This window comes from Aptenodytes forsteri, unplaced genomic scaffold, assembly GCF_000699145.1.
Source record: "Aptenodytes forsteri isolate BGI_AS27 unplaced genomic scaffold, ASM69914v1 Scaffold112, whole genome shotgun sequence".
NCBI lineage: Eukaryota > Metazoa > Chordata > Aves > Sphenisciformes > Spheniscidae > Aptenodytes > Aptenodytes forsteri.
The window spans coordinates 1,357,385-1,372,728 of record NW_008794883.1 but is presented as its reverse complement, the minus strand read 5'-3'; positions in this window follow the sequence as shown (position 1 = coordinate 1,372,728).

Genomic DNA, 15,344 nt, shown 5'->3' with positions numbered 1-15,344 from the left:
GGGGGGGCAGCCGGGCTGGGCAGGGGCCCGGGGCTGGGGTGTCCCCGTCCCCACAGCCCCATGGCAAGGGAGCACAGTGGAGGCAGAGACTGGAGAAACTAAATAGCAGTGATGGAGGGTTTTGGTGCTGCGCAGGAGGTCGCTAATTGGGGTAGATGGCCCTCAGGACTAATTGCAGCGGGGAGGCTTGGGCGGCCGTTGCGCAGTGCTGGTGGCGGGGCGTGCAGCCGGCCGCTCAGCCCCGACATCCCGGGGAGCACCGTGACCCCACAGTGCCGCCTTCTCCAGAGGTCAGCAAGAGGGATAAATGGCAGTCTGACAGCCTGCGAGGGGGGAGAGGAAGAGGGGGAGGAAGCTCTCCTGGAGAACCTGACAGAGAAGGGAAAGCCACATTTCAGCCTGCAGGGACGAAGGGAACCCCATCCCTCCGGGTTGGTTAGCACGGGACTGGCCAGAGGAAGAGATGGGTAACCCTTGGTGGGAGGTTTATTTGGCAGCTGGGGTTAGTACCCTGCTCAAACCAGGGTGACTCCCGAAGCAGAGGCTGCGGCGGGGAGGCCCAGCGGTGCAGACAGGGCTAATTGATGAGGAATTGCCATCAGAGCACTGTGTCATCCAGAGGAGTTGAACTCTGGGCTGGCTGGGAAGCAAGGCTGTTAAACAGGTTGTGGCGGTACTTTGGGCTGGTGAGGATTTATGCTCCAGAGGAGCAACTCTATCCGTCATCTGTGAAAAGCCTCATTTACAGAGAGACACCGTGAGGAAAGGCAATCAGCTTGAAACCTGCTAAGCTGGGAATTTATAACTGCTCTGCAAGGGAGAGCTCATCCCTCCGTTCAGCAGGAGCTGCAGAAGCGGCAATGGGATGCAGCCCCGGGAGCCACGGGGACCTCCCATCCCCCCAAGGAACACCCCCTCCGGGGGGCACGCTCCCACCGGGGCCTCCCCTGTCCCCCAGCAGCCTCCCTCAAAGAAGCTCTAACTCTGGAGAGTAAAAATGGCGATGGACTTCCTAATCAGCCTCTGCTGGGAGACAGCCATCTGTGGAAATAGCTGGGAGCGCCTCCCTTAGGAATATGCCTTCCTGTCTCCAGTGGGCAAAAGGGAATTCTCACGGGAAAAAGAGGGGAAAAGGGCATTTGGGAGGCACTGCATAACCCCTGGACCTGGTGATGCCACCCGGGCTGTTGCCCCTTGTGCTGGAGAAGGACTTGCAGGCGTGGTTGGAGAAGTCTCGCTGCAGCCCGGTGCGGATGCCTCCTCCTGCCTGCGGGCACGTGGACCCCCCCGGCCCCCAGCAGGGCGCAGCGCCTGCAAGGACCTGCCACGCTACCAGGAGCACCGAAGCCGGGCTACTGCCCTCCCGGGGTGGCCACCCACGGTCTGCACCCGCTGCCTGCCTCAGGGGGGACATCTGCACCCGCCGGTGGAAACCCTCCGGTTCCTGCAGTGCCACCTGGCCTGTGCGGAGCGGGGTGTCCCACTGTGTCCCCGGTGCTCCCCAGGGAAAACCTGTGTGCGGCAGCCACGTCTCCTGCCCAGCTCTGCCAGCCACTGTTCAGGGGAGGGAAAACGGTGGTTGTGGTTGATTGGTTATATTTATTGGAACCGCTCCTGGCAAAGTGGTAAAGCTGGCAGGGCACATCGCAGGGATGACGAGCGCCCTCCCCTCGCTTTCTGTGGCCCTTTTCATTCCCCTCCCCAGCCTGGGGCTGAATGGAAGAGAGTAATTTGGCATGGGGTTGCAATGGTCCCCCGGTCTGCTCGGTGGCATTGCCCCCCCAGAACAAGTCCTTACAAAACCCTGGTCCCGGCCCCGCTCTGCTGGGGTGACAGCCTGGCCACAGACACTGAAGCTTCAGGGGAGAGCCAGGGGACCAGGAACAGTCAGCCCATTTCCCCGGACAACCCCGCAAGGATTTTAAATTTTTTACCATTTGTGAATATTTGCTGGCAATGGATTATTAAGGTTGCACAGGCGCCTGCATTAGCAGAGCCCACGCTCATCCCATACTTGGGTCCTTCTGTGATGGACCTCCATGTAAAACCCCTGACTGAAGGACGGATAGCTAACATCATCATTTGTGCTGCATTTTTCTCCCCCGTGGAGGATGAGCTCCAGTTACTCCCATCCATCTCATTCTTTCAAGTCATCTTCATTCTGCAATTTCCCCTCACCCCGAAAAGAGTAAAAAATCGATCCATTTCTTTCCAATTTCAGACCGGGAGAGGGAAGGAGCCTGGTGAGAGGCAGAGGATGCCTTTTGCCACTCTTAGCACATGCCTCTCTGTGTTCCTCCCCACGCCCCCGGCGCGCTCCCCGTTCAGAGCGTGCAAGTGCAGCTGGTCGGGAGTATTGATTCCTCCCCGGAAAGTGCAGCAGGCTGCGCTCACACCCTGACCTCCAGCTCACCCTGCCAGGGCCAAAAATACACAGCTTCAAGTCTCTGCAAGACAAAAAAAACGCAGTTTCTCCACTCGAGAAGGTGAAGGCTGTCCCAGCCAGGACAGCAGCTTGCGATCTTGCGGCTGCGCATGCCCCAGGGCTGCACGGGATTGCCACCAACGCCGGCAACCCAGGTGACAGCCAGAGCTGCTCCGCCTTTTCCGTCTTTCCATTATTTCTGCATTTCAGTAACATTCCTGCACCATATTTACATGCAACTACAGGAAAATGATTGATCCTGTGAAAACCATCTTTTCCTTTAAAAAGTAAGGAAATAAATAAATGAGTAAAATTAAAAAACAAATTCCTTTCTCAAGCAGTCACTCCCGTCTGCAGCAGGGAGACAAAACCTGATGGGCACTAGTGCTTGAAGAGTTTCATCCCATCCCGGCCCCGCCGTACGGCACTGGAATGGCCTGGCGAGAGGGAAGGGGGCCAGTTGGCAGCGCGGAGCAGCAAGGCTTCCCGGTGTAGGGCCGGGGAGCAGAGCCATCCCACGGGAGAATAGGGAAAGGGGACGGTGGAAGGCAGAGCCAAGCCCCTGGGCTGTCCCCAGCCCCTCCTGGCGTGGCAGCAGCCACCGTGGTGGCTGTCCCAGACCTGGCCATTCTGCAACATCATAGAAAGGATTTAGCAAGTGTATTAAATCCCTTAAAGGAGAAGGACGGGCCCTGTCCCTGTCTTCAATGAGTTGCATTTGATTTCGGCTGCTCTGTACAGTTTCACTGCAAGGCGGGACCTCTAATAATGCCGGCGGTGTGTGCTCTGGCATACCGCATGACATACGCTTTTTAGAGGGTTAACAAAATAAAAGTCAAATACACACCAGCATAACATTCTAGAGGCAAATGTCTTTGCCGTAGCGTGGTTACTCTTACACTAAATTTATGCTATAATATATCACTATTGTACCCTGTGCCATATCTGACAACAAATATGATTTTAGGTGTCATGCAGCAGGCATTTAATTATTGGAGACATGGGCTTAATGGTATTTGTGTCACAGGAGTGAACGGTACAGATGTATCTTGACTCAAGGAGACTGAAATGCTTGCTTTAAAACTACCTCTCCTGATAATAGGTAATTTTACAAAAATGGTTAAATGAATCGGATTCAAACAAGGTCTGTTTTTTTCATCTGATCAATAGATCTGAAAGAAACAATGCCAAATATCATGAGTTATTGTGCAGCACTGATGACTGTCAGGACAATGGGAATAGCAAAGACAAATACACACCTTTTCCTCGGTTATTACTTTAAGCCTTTTATTATCATTATCATGGGTGATTAAAAAGCCCATTAATCAGATACTAAACAGATTAAACTCTATGAATTAATTTTCTGGAAATAACTAAGACAAACATTCTGTGCAGAGCTCATTTAATGAAATAGAAGCTGTTTATCTGCAAAATTAGGGCTTGCACGTATCTGAGCTTCAGCTGGAAAAATCCACTACCGTGTGGGCACGGCGGGCGCAGGCTGGAGACGCCACCTATTTTTTACCCATTCTAAGTAAAAGAAAGATCTTGCTCTAAGTAATTTATGATTCATTACACAAAGAGCTCATTAGCTAGGACTAGAAAATAAAATTACGGTCATTTAAGAAATAATTCCTTGATTTAGTGTTTAAGAAAAGGAGGCTGCAGGACAGAGGAAGCGTGTGCCGCCCAGCAGGGACCGCGGAGCTCTGCCCGGGGAGGGGGGGGCTTGGCGCAAGGCCTGGGTGCTCGGCACAGCTATGCCTCTTCCAACCTGTCAAGGGCTCGTCCAGCCCTGACACAGCTTATGGAGGGGAAAACAGAGCCGCCTCCTCCCTCGTCCAGCTCTGCCCTGCAGTCACCGCATCCCCCTCCAGCGCTGCACTGCGCACCCCGCGTGCGGCGGGACGGCACCGGGTCCCCTCCACGGAGGAGCCGCGGGTCTTGCCAGCATCCCGGGGAGCACGGGCTCCGCTCGCCAACACTTGAGCTGGCGCCGGTCGCCATGCGCCGGGTGAGGGATGGCGTCCTCCAGGTGCACGGGAACCCATCCGTGTTTTGGACATGATGGCTCACGTACAAAAGCCAGCGCCGGGCATTGCCTCGGGACTTACAGCAGCTGAGGCAGCGCCAGCCTCAGCTCCAAAGTCCTCCTAACTGTGAGCCCTGCAGTGACTCACCAACACTAAAACCCTAAGCGTCTACTTTATTTCACCTTTGCATTTACCTGTGCTATAAAACTACCATAAATAATTTGTTAAAAATTATGGATAATAATAGGTAACATTTTAATTGTAGAGAGACATCTCTATCTGGTTGAAGTTTGGCCTGTTATTCATGAATGTAAACAAAAAGGTGGGGAACAATCACAGCAGCCGCCCAGGAGCCCGCGGAAATGCCCGTTGCCTCATCAAAGACCAGCGCAGAGCCTTCGGTGCTGGCAAGTTCAAAATCCCCTCACTCTACACCGCCCTGATGGCCCCAGCACCTGCGCTGCGTGGGGCACCGTGGCTTCCTCAAAGCTGCTGCCCGACAGGACTGTCAGCAACAGGAGGACTTGGCAGAGGAAATCTCTAAGACAAGGTATGTTTTCTTGGAAGCAATTTCATAATCATGTTATTTCATTATCATGAATAATTGCTGACATCTTTTTAACACGACTGTATATCACATAGGTCCTTCTCATGCACCTGCTGCTGGGTCCAAACAACCTTGTGCCTGGTACTGCAATGGGGACGAAGAATGGTGACCTTGAAGGAGCACCCTAAAATAAGATGTCTGCTTCTGGTATGCCAGCAAAACATAAATCTGGGGAACTCCAGGTTGGGGCCAGCTTCAGAAGTTGAGATTTACATAAAAGGCAACACGTTTTTCTCTAGGCTGAAGTGCGTAAGGCAGCAAAGGAGCACAGAGTTTCATCAGATTAAATTGCTCAGTGGTCTTGATTCAGCTCCTGAAGCCCACCGATTTAACAGCGGTGAGATTTTAAGTCAATCTGAGGATTTTCTTGTTGGTTTATCTACATCTGCACTCCTGCGCTAGTCACATCCTCAGCCTTTTCTCTGTAAGCAGGAGGTAAAAGGGAGCCAAGATTCCCGTCTAACTGCAGAAATCAAGACAAGATTTCAAATTTCACAAGGCTTTTCACAAAAGTATGGGAGTTTGCAAGTATGTGTGTGTCCTACAGACTACCAGCTAGGTCAGCTGGATGGAGACACATCAGGCAGCACTTCAGTTAGGGTTTGCTTCATCGGTTGACAGCCTGATGGCTCAGCCCAGGCTCCCCCTATGCACCGAGCCCTTCCTTGCATGCCACGTCTGGGCCAATTCAGTTTTGAGGGAAGACGGGTATGTGCCAGGACACCCGGGCCACGATGCACATCACCCACCCTACCGAGCGCTGCTGGGACAGGCACGGCTCTGCTTCCATTTGCAATGGCTATATCCCTCCTCAATGCGTAATTTTTACCTATCAACAATTAAACAAGAAGATGGTTCTTACCAGTTTTGCCATTAATGACAATGATACAGGAAATGAGCATTAATTGATTTTTCACCCGTATCTTTCCCTCCCACAACTATGGAGCTGCCTTTGAGTGTACAATATTGGAGCCAATGTGCTAAACAAGTTTCACCTATGGTGAAATAACGCCCAGGACAAGTGATTAAGCAGCATGGCAGTGACACAGTTTGCCTTTATAGCTTAGGTATGCACATGACGCGTGACGCCCCTGCATGATCCCACGTGGAAAGATCGGCAGAGCAAGTTCCCGTGCCGCCCAGCAGCCCTGTGGTGCCCCATAGCCCCCATGCTGCCCCATAGCCCCCATGCTGCCGCAGTGCCCTTCTCTGCAGGTACAAGCGTTCATTGCTGGAGCCAGCAGGATGCAGGCACTGCACCCACAGACACGGGAGAGGGGACAGGAGCCCTCCCTGCCCCGCTGCTGCAGCCCTGCCTTTGCCGCAGGCCCCCCAGGGTACCCAGACCCCCCCGGTGCTCGTTTGCCGCTGGTCTATATGATGCACAAGCATGTTTACACTCCTGGTCCTGTTTGCTGTGCAACCGTGGTAATGTCCTCCTCCTGAAATTACCCAGCTACTCACTGCTGTTATCCCCATCCCTGGTGTAATGAACAATCCCAATCTCTAAGGCATTTCTCTGGTTCCTGAGTAATGCTTTTGTGTTAAAAAGAAGGCATTGAAGGAGCTTTTAAATCCAGTATCCAACCCTTAAAGCATCATCAGACACAAGTGGACCTTCTGTTTGCATTCATTTATAGCCTTCTCTAGAAATTGCCTATTGAATTACTATTTCTTGTGCCTGTTTAAATAAATAGGCGTATTTGTTATTGCTGTTGAAAGTTCCATGTTTGGCCTTTTTAAGTCATTTGATTAGGAAGTAGAAAGAATATTTTAGCAGCAAAGAAGGCACTGACAATCAGCACTAGTAGGAATAATCCAATTTTCTTTACGAAGAAGGGCAAGGGTCCTCCTAGGAGGTCAAAGCTCCCTTAGCACAATTAGAACTTTAATTAATGAAATTGGTTGAGCCTCCACCAGTGGAGGCAGCGTATTTGTCCCTGCCCGGCAGAGATCTAGGAGGGGAGACACAAGCTGCCTGTGCACTGAGGCAGGGGGCTCTCCTGGCTGTCACAGCCATGGGAAGAGCCATGCAGACCCCCCGCTTCCCCAGCTACCCCCCAAACGCAGCCGGACCCCCCGCCCCACCGTGGTGGCCATTTACTCTAGAGATGCATCTTTTGGGCTCTTCGTTTAATGTCAGGAGCAAAATTGGCCTTCTTCAGCAGCTTTGTGACGAGCAGAACAACTCTCGGTACGTCGTGCTGTTCAGACATGCTGTCTGCAATTAATATTGCATAACAGCCTCCTGATTCCTAAATTATGTATTTCTCCTTCTCAGCATCATGTGTTTTTTACAGGGTTAATTATTTTCCATCATTCCGCCTTTAGCAACAGTCGTCTTAATTAAGGGGGCCAAGTTCCACTCTCATTTCTGCCTGGCGGATCCTAATGAAATCAATGGAGCTGCACGGTGTAAATGGGAGAGAAATAGTGGCCATCTATGTAAAAATAAAATGTTCCCTCTCTTGTTGATTAATGCGTAAAATTAAACCAAGGCATAATCTCCAACTTCTGACTAAATGTCAGGGAGTAAATTACTGCAAAAACCCCACTCGGAGTGGCTTTTCCATGTGCAGTTCACCTCTTGCTCGTTCCCCTCCAGCCACCCTGGACCACTGAGGAGGGGACCAAACTGAACCGAGATGCTCAGGTGAAACCCTGCCTTTGTGGAAACCAGCAGCGTCTCTGCCATCGCGCCAGCAGGTGCCAGATCCCGTGGCTTTGCTTTTGGGGATTAAAAATGATTGCAGAAGTTTGCAGTGAGACACCAAGGTCACTGTCGCCTCTCCTTCCTCCTTCCTTTCTCCCCCTTCCCCCTTCCCTCTCCCTCCTTGCCCATCAGAGCTGTTGGATACTCAGCCCCTGGAGCTGGGCACCTGCCAGCTCCCCGCTGCCCCGGGCTGGGTGCTGTGGCGGGGGCCACGCTGGCAGCCTCCATCCCTCCTCACCCCCACCCAGGCTGTGCCACCGCTCCGGCAGGACCGTGCTGGTGGTCCCCAGCCCCGCGCTCCTGCCCGGGGGTCTGCCAGCAGGCAGCCCTCCCAAACCTGCCTGCAGTTTGCTTTAAGGCTAGGAATCAAACAGCTGGGGAGGGGGGAAGATTTTAAAACAGCCGAGGGCGCCCATGCCTGCCCATGTGCCCGCCCCGGGCTCAGCACAATGGGTAACCCACCAGTCTCTCCTTCCCCTGCCCTGCTGCTCGCCGCCTCTTAATAGCCCTCTGCTGCTGGCAGCAAAAGGGCTTATCTCGAGCTATTCCTCCCTTGCTTGCATTTCCTGACAGCTACCTATTAAAGCAGACCCAGGCATCCATGCAGCGGAGGCTCCAGTAAGTGGATCCACATGCAATATTCATGGATCACTTCAGAATAGTTACAGATCCATCACACTTGGCAGCAGGATGGCGCATGCTCCTAATGCTGGGCTTAAGCACCTTTTTGAACCGGAGCCCTGAGGATGACCACACAGCTTGGCCTGGAGAGCGGCCGGACAGGCGGCGATGCCTGCAGTGGCTGGGTGGTGCCTGGGGGACGCGGGCAGCCCGGAGTCTCCTCCAGCAGTGCCGATGAGGCCAGAGATGTTTCCCGTAAGAAAAGGCAAAGGTCTCTGGGAGGGGATGAGGGCCACCAGGCAGTGTCATCAGCCTGTCTCGCCTGTGTCCCTATCAATACCACATTCAGCACAAGACCACTGGGGTGCACCGCGCTGTCCCCATGGGCGACGTGGCTCTTTCCTGTCAAAGCCCCCTGCCTGCTCTGCAGCCCCCCACCCGCCTCCATCGCAGCCTCCGGGGAAACCCTGGAAAGCTCTTCGGAGACCTGGGGCTGTAGGGCATCCCCGGCCCACCCCGTGAAACCATTGCTCGTGCACCCGGCTGAAGCGATCAGATAAGCCCCAACAGCACATCGAAACCAAGGGAACCTGACCGGAGCTTAATTCCCTCACTCTGGGAAAGGTTTGTTTACCGGCTTCTTATATGTCTGGCCAGCACCACACTGCAGCTCCAAAACCAATCTCATTCCCCAGGATTAATTTTTACACAATCATTCCGGAGTCTATGATAATCACTCCATAAAAAAATGAAGAGATTTGGGATTTTTTTTGAATGCAGAGGATTAGGTCTAAATACAAGTAATCTGCAGGAAGCTCAGCTGTATGCACACCACTAATCGCTCCCGTACTCTTCCCAGCTTTAGCCCTTTCATTAGTGTTTTCCATAGTAGAGCTGTTTGTCCTTGGTGAGGTCAGGCCGACGCAGACAGTCAGACATGTCCCTGAGAGCCACGGCCATGTGCCAGCCCACGGGCATTTGCCCCAGGAGGCAGAGGACAACATCCACAGCAGCAGCTCGGGCGAGTGGCAGCGCCATGCATTGCTGCAGTGCCGCGCATCGCTGCAGTGCCATGCATCCCTGCAGCATCGTGCATTGCTGCAATGCCATGCATTGCTGCACCACCATGCATCCCTGCAGAGCCATGCATCCCTGCGGTGCTGTGCATCGCTGCATGCTGCAATGCCATGCATTGCTGCACCACCGTGCATCCCTGCGGTGCCGTGCATCGCTGCGGTGCCATGCATCGCTGCAGCGAGCAGCGGAGAGGGGCTGGGGGCACAGCTGGGCTCACTGCCTCTTGCTCCACTCCAGAGAGGAGGCTCTGGTGTGGGACCACTCACGCTTTTCACTCTGGGATCTTTCTGGTTTGCTTTCGGAGGGACGTGCAGTAATTAGCATGGGAAACTTCTAATGCAGTGCCACAAACCAGCTGGTTTAAAACATAGTAAACTATTAAAAGAGATGACTAGCTGAAATCCTGAAGCCTTTAGTAAATTCCTGGTGGTTTAACTAGGTGAAGCGTGAATAATAATCTGGGAGCTGGCGATTTCCCCAGACCTAGGGCAGTTGTCTCCATGTTCCCCTGAGTCCCCAGGAACCTCCTTCGGCTGTCACAGGCAGCTGCTGGCTGGGCAAAAGCAGCCTGCCTGCCTGCCCGCACCACCTCCGGTGGTGTGCCTTGTTTTAAAGCTGGAGGTGGGGGTGAAGAGATGGAGCCCACCGCACTGGTGCAAACACCTGCAGCCTTTCTGTTCCCATCCCCTGCATGCATGTGAGCTTCCCCCCGTTTCAGGGCTGTCACTTCTGCCTAACTCTCACCTGCCAGGCTTGCGAAGCCCCACTTAACTAACCCTTATCTTGCCTTTAAAGCAGCAGGGAGTGGCGGAGGTAGCTGCATGCACACCACTCCCTCCTTGTCGGCACACCAGGATTATTTCTGGGTTTTGACGTTGTTTCCCGCTGCGGCTTGGGGCTGAATTCCCGCACATTCCCGGTGGGATGCAAGCAACGCGTGGGCCAGCCCCTGCCTGGGGCTTGGGGGGGCCGGGCAGCAGGCTCCTGGGGTTGCCAGAAAAGTGAGGGCTCGAAGGCTGAAAGAAAATACTGTACATAGTAAAGTCAGAAAGAGACGCGTACCCTTTATGTCCAGCAAGCATTTTTGCAAATATAATTAAAATAAATACATATCTGGGACTGGTCTGACCACAGGTATAAGGATGTAGTGCCAGATTTTTAAAACAAAATAACTTAAGCACTTAGAAAAGGACTCAAGCAGACTTTGGGTACTTATGTTCAAAATAATTGTCCCAGGAAACCCAATTCAGCAGCCACCCAGGCTGAAAGCACTTAGGCACACTCGGGCAGGCATTCAACAAAGCATTTAGCTACCCCAGCGCTGCATCAGCAGAAACCTCGGGGCCTTCGTTCAGGGGAGTGACTCAGGGAAATTGCAAGGGCTTGGTGCTCAGACGGCCGGGGTCCCACCTGGGTCTAGCCTGGGTCCCGCCTAGGTCCCACCTCGGTCCCGCCTGGGTCCAGCCTGGGTCCCGCCTGGGTCTTGGTCCTGCCTGTGTCTGGCCTGGGTCCCACCTGGGTCCCGCCTGGGTCCAGCCTGGGCCTGGCCTGGGTCCCGCCTGGGTCTGGCCTGGGTTCCACCTGGGTCCCACCTGGGTCCCGCCTGGGTCCAGCCTGGGCCTGGTCTGGGTCCAGCTCTTATGCTTATATGGCCACTAAACAGCAATTTTTGCAGGCACCCTCTGCTGCTGTCACGGCCCATGGTTGGTGCGATGTCCCTGCCAGGCACAGGTAGCAAAGCCTGTGGGATGCCCACCCCATTTCAGGTAGTTCTGCTGTGTCCTCTTGTCATGACAGCCCCAGGTGGGGCTCTGGGTGTCCCCGCTGGAGTGGGAACCAGGCCCCGAGCACCCACCACAGTGCCGTCCCCTGTGCCGCTCTGTTTGCAGCTGGTTCCTGCCTCCGTTGGCTGCTGCAACTGCTTTAAGACTTGGGGAGAGGGTGGTTCATTAGCACGGCAGTGTGACGGGAGCCGCAGGTGGCTCGCTCCTCACCGCCTTCCCCAGGGAACGCATTTTCAGTACAAGTGGAGACGCTGCAAACCAGCAGCCTTGGCTGCTAAACGCAGCTGAGGAGGGAGAATGCTTCTGGTAATAAATTCATAGATCTTCACACACCAGCAGGCTGACAAGCACCTGGTTTTAAAGAGACTTTAAAACTATTTTGGGTGCAGTCAGTCAGACCGAGACCCCCTTATGCTTGGAAACCCTAAACACCAGCTTCAAAGGAGGGAAGGAAACTGCAAAGATAGCCCAGAAAAGGTCGATTTCAGTGGGGGCAAATCTTCAAAGCACAACTTTCCTGTAGAGTTAAAAAGACCATGTCCCATTTCCATGAATAAGTCAAAACCTTAAGTCAGGAACCTTTCCTAAGCACCCACCCGACCCAATGGGTGTTTTCTTGGTCGGGCTTGAAAGCGAATTGATGCTCCTGGCTTCTTTTATGTGGTATAGCTGCGCTTCTCCTCCACTGAAACATCATCTCTCCTCTGCTCCAGCTGGTTGAATCTTTGCCCCTGTTTCAAACACATTTCTTTTCTAGCTTCGGTAAAAATCCTGTCAGATGCATCTGCTGGAGGTTGTTTTCTTATTGGCAACCGGGCAAACACTGCTCATGGCTGATGGCTGGTGAGGACCTGCAGGCTGGTCCTCCTGCCCTGCCCAGCACCCACCTCTCCCTGGCAGCTGCCCCAGACACGATGCTAACGCTGCTCGCAGTCACAGCCAGACCCTCTCCCTCTCCCAAACCCTGCTCTCCACACCCACTGCAGACTCCGTTTCTCGTTACAACAAGCAGCCCCGGCAGCCCCAGGGCTGTGCCAGCCCTGCCTGCCTGGGATGGCTGCAGGAGGTCTGCGCACTGCCAGCCCCGCGGACCACTCTCCTCCTTCGGGCACAGGGAGGGAAGTCGTGGCCGGGTTGTGTTTTGCTGCAGCAGATTTGATTTTTTTATGACTTGAAAGAGGTCTGGAGGAACACTCCACCCAGCGCCTGCCAGGCACACATCGCCTGCAGGGAAATCCAGCACCTCTTCGTTGGGGCCAAGCACGTGCGGCACATCAGAGCCACTGGAAAGAGCACGCACTCCTTACTGTGAGTTGCTCTGGGCCGGCGGTGACATCTCTTTTCAGAAATCCCCTGCTTGGGTGCCGGCCGGCGGGGCAAGGTGTCCATCGAGCACCCGGGGAGCAGGGTCTGTCACCTATGCTAGGGCACTGCAGCTGCAGGCAGAGAGGTTCCATATGGAAGGCACATTCCTCCTTGGAGAGCCTCAAATCTAATCTAAACAGTAATTCCTACAAATTTCCTACTGTGTGTCACTGTTGTATTTTCTAGCAAATGCGCTCACTTAAGGACGGGTATTTATCATCAGCCAAGGACTCAGTGTAACCTGCACGCCAGGGCTTTCACCGCTACTGCAGGGGTGGTGAGAAGCAGCTGGTGACGTGAGGGCACGGGACACATCCTTCTCTGCCCCTTGTCTTCAGTGCAGCTTGCAAAACACCCTGTGAATAGTGAAAATGCTGGCTTACCAACCCACCGCCTCTTTCACAGCTTCACACAAAAAATAAGCCACCTAATTGAGGAGAAATGTTCCCAGGATCCGGGGCAGGGAGCTCTGTACCTGGGCCTCCCCATTCCTCTCGCCTGCAGCCTCTGGCGAGCCGAGCTTCTGTGTCAATTACAGGAAAATCAATGAAGATACTGTTCAGGACTCCTTTTCACCATTCAGCGCGGATGATATCCTTCACTTTCTAGCACTGATTCATTTACTTTCAGCCTCTCCAGGGGCTCCTGACATATTGCTATCTCTGAAGAATCTGAAGCAAGAACTGCCTTTGTTTCCACTGCAACTTGTTGGCGTGCGTAGGCACCGGGGACGGCGCTGCCGGGGCCGGGGCTCGCAAGGGGGTCAAAAGGAGAGTGGCTGTGGCACACGGCAGTGTTTTTAAACATTTCTTGCCAAAGCACCTTTCCAATGTCCTCTCAGAGCTCATTTTCACGGAGAGATTGGGCAGGATCAGGGGGCAAAATAGGTCCAAACTCGGGGTTGGCACGCCATCGACCTCCTTCCTCCAGTTCCGCGCTGTTCTGGCTGAGCTGTCCCCAACAGCAGTGACACAGGAGCACTGCTGCTTGTCCCACTGTCCTGTCATTGCAAACACATCCCTCTCCGAGCACCAAAGCTCTGCCTAGGAAGTGTCTCCTGACAGGGTTCGTCTGCCTCTGCTGCCAGGGGTTTTGCCTGGGCCACCAGGACAGTGCGTAGCCTTCCCATGCTGCTCACCCACTCATGATAAAAAGCCTCTGATCCACTCACAGCTTGTGCCCAACTGCTGGGTGACACATTTAGCATGCTCCAGGACATCGCAGGGCCAGCGGCAGAAGGGGGAAAGCCCCACTTGTCCAGCAGCCTGTTGGCAATAAATACTCTGCTCTCGCTCATTAACTTTCATGGAGGCAGTTGGGAGTTTTGTACAAAACCCAACATCTGGGAGTTTTTCTTCTGCCTGAGGAATGCCAGAAAAGTGGAAACGTGTATGACATGAGGACTGTACAGTCTTACTCTGAGGTTTATACCCAGCCCCAGGACACATGGTCAGAAACTACGCAAGACGGTGTTAAGTATTATAGAATTGATTTCCAAAATATCTAAAGGCAAAAAGTTGTGGATGTTATATCCTGGGATGCCTGGGTGGACATGTTGAAGCTGGGTACACCATGTCATACACCATGGGTGGACGACAACAGAAACCATGTAAAGAGTCATGTAAAAAACCTATCTCCTGTAACAAAACAGTGTTATTTCCTACCTTTCCATCCTTTTCTCTCTCCACCAAAGACACAAGTATCCCACAGGAACAGGATATAGACCTCCAGGCTGTACTCAAGCCAAACTCCCACCGAAGGCTGAAGAACCACGCTGTGACATAAAACCCAACCCTGCAAGCTCCTCATGTTCCTCCTCTTCAAAGAGAGCTTCATGCATGGAGAGCTTGTAGGATATAGCCCAGAGCAAGGATGGTGCTACAAAGACGGTATTTATTATTTATAAGGCACTTCTATGAACTCAGGGCTCAGAGGCAGAGCTGTCTATGGGGGCAAGCTTTATAAGGAAAAAACCCGTAGCTTGAAGAAACGCTGAAAGTATTGCAGCATGCAGAAGTCATGTTCATAAGAGACATTCCTCAAATTACAGAAGTCAGGGTCTCTTGGAGTTCATATGAAATTTGCTGTGTGATTTATGGGGCAGTTTAATTACAGGTAGGGTTCTTTTAGGTGGTAGCGTGCCCTAAAGACCAGGCTTTTAAAGATCGAGGGGTCTCCTGAGCCAGCTTCGGGTTTTGCATTGCCTGGGTGCAGGCTGTGGCGCAGACTCCCGCAGTGCTGTACATGCCATACAGTGACCTATAGCATCACAGGGAAATGCCGCAGCCCCGCGGCCCTGTGCTGTGGGGCAGGGGGACGTTGTGCACCCACCCAGCCACTGGTCCCCCAGTGAAGGCACAGGGTCCCAAGCAGTCTGGGCTCCCCACGGCTCAGGCAGTGGCACAGCTTGCAGCCATGCTCAGCCCCCACATGCGCCCACGGGGCTCGGGGGTCACTGCGGCACCGGGACTGTCGGGCGGTCACTGTGGCTGCCAGGCTGGGCCACCCCTGGTCTTTTGGGGGGTGACTGCAGGGCACCCCAAGGCAGTGGGAAGGGCACTCTGGGCACCCCAGGATTGTCAGGGGCACCCCGGGGATGTCAGGGTGGGCACCCTTGGGATGCCAGGTCGTGTACCCGGCGCTGCTGGGGCAGACACCCAAGGGGCTGTCGCGGAGGGAACCTGGGGCTGTTGGGGGGCACGCCGGGGCTGTCGGGGGG